Source organism: Coturnix japonica, chromosome 18 (assembly GCF_001577835.2).
Source record: "Coturnix japonica isolate 7356 chromosome 18, Coturnix japonica 2.1, whole genome shotgun sequence".
Lineage (NCBI taxonomy): Eukaryota > Metazoa > Chordata > Aves > Galliformes > Phasianidae > Coturnix > Coturnix japonica.
In genome coordinates, this window is record NC_029533.1 from 5,178,043 (window position 1) to 5,179,799 (window position 1,757).

At 66.0% G+C, this 1,757-nt stretch overlaps 1 protein-coding gene across 2 annotated transcripts in view; it reads right to left on the bottom strand.

Moving 5' to 3' along the window:
- FAAP100 (FA core complex associated protein 100) overlaps nt 1-519 on the bottom strand; it is a 6,711-nt gene extending 6,192 nt beyond the window's left edge. The window contains exon 1 of one of the 2 annotated variants that reach the window (XM_015879932.2): nt 414-519. The gene's annotated coding sequence lies outside the window, so the exon portion shown is untranslated. Of the gene's footprint in view, nt 1-381 lie in introns of both variants that reach the window. The other variant, XM_032448223.1, reaches the window with a different exon arrangement.
- Between the last annotated feature and the right edge of the window lie 1,238 nt (nt 520-1,757).

Consider the following 1,757-nt stretch of genomic DNA (forward strand, 5'->3'; position numbering starts at 1 on the left):
TTGTGTGTCCCCCCCCCTCCTCACTTTGCCACCTCCGGGGGCGACAAGGCAGACCCACATCCTTGGGGATACCCCCCCCAAGACCCCCCTCCCCCAACCAGCCCCTATATCAAGGCTGGATGATTGACAGCTCGGGGCTGTGATTGACAGCTGCCTCCTCCTGCCCTTTCCCAGCAGGGAACTGAACCCCCGGGGGGCAACAGCCACGTCCCCCTCCTCCTCCTGTTGTTTAACCAACAGGGCCTTGTCGCCTCCGTGCAGGTAAGTGCACCAAAACCCACCTGTTTTGACCCAGATTTACCCTCAATCCACCCCCCCACCCCCCCCCCCCCCCCCCCCTCACCCCATATCCCCCTATATCCCCCTATATCCCCCCCTCACCCCCCGCTCAGTCCCGTAGGGGCTGCTGTTACCGGGGCCGGGGGGCGCGGGCGGTTCCGCTTTACGGCTGCGCGGCGGCCGCCGCAATGGGGCGGAGATTTTGCGACAGAGGCCGTAAAGCGCCGATGGGCGGACTCCTCGTGGTTGGGGGTTGGTTATGGGGTCGGTTATGGGGTTGGTTATGGGGTTGGTTCGGTCCTACCCACCCAGTGCCCAGGAGGGGAGGAGTGAGGGATGAGGCAGCATTGCTGTGGCTGTCAGGCTTTATTACTGCCGTGCTGGGGCTCAGGCCGAGCCCTAATGCTACTTGAAGCCAGATTGTGGCGTCCCCCTGCGCCGTGGGCCTGTCCCATGGGCCATACGGGGCCCGGGGCTGCGGCTGAGCTGATCCACGAAGGCCTCGACCTCAGCGAAGCGCCCCGAGAGCCGGCCCAGCTGCTCCTTGAGGGCGCTGAAATCCTCGTACAGCTCGTCCAGTGCCCCCGACAGCCCGCGGATCCTGTTATAGGATGTGATGGCAATGGGGACCCCCCCGGTCCCGTCCCCGTCCCCATCCCGGCGCTCACCGGCCGTAGTCGGGCAGCACGGTGTGATGGTGGAACAGCAGCAGGTTGCGTAGCTGCGAGGTGATGGCGAACCTCCAGTTGTCCAGGATGAGCGTCAGGTTGGCGCAGCCCCGCGGGGCCCTCCCGGCTGTGGATATGGGATGTGGGATGGGGTTTGTGGGGCAGGACGCCCCCTGAGCCCATTGAGGTGGGTGGTGGTGGTGGTCAGGGGGTCCCGTTACCGTCCGCTCTCTCATCCCACGCTGTTGGCTGCCGCTTTAGCTTGGCTGCAGCGCCCAGAGCCGCGAGGAGCAGGAGGGGGAGAAGCCGCGTCATGGCTGGGAATGGTGAAGGGGAGATGGAGCTCGGCCTTGGGGAGCAGCTCAGCCCCACACCAGGACATCCCTACTGGGCACCTGCCCAGATGGAGCCGGGCCCCACATCCCACTTTGAGCCATAAAGTGGGGAGGTGCTGGCCCCACTGCAGCAGGACCCCATGGCAGGGGGAGCTCCCAGCCCTATGGCTGCAGGCTGGAGTGACCCCATGAGCACGCTTGGCACGTGTGACCCCTTCCTGCCTCTTACCTGTGCTGGGAGCTGCAGACGAGGCAGCTGCTCGCTGTGTTCGGCTCCTCCAGCTCTGGCTCCGTGCAGCTGCTGCTGTCCCTTTTTAACGGGAGGGCCTGGCGCGAGGCCCGGCCGCACGCGGCTGTGCTGCTGATTGCAAACAGACGGCCTGGCTGAGCTGCACGCAGGGCACGGGGCAGCGTCCGTCCATCTGTCCGCCCAGCCCTGGTGCAGGAACAGATCGCGGCAGGCACAGGGGCTGGC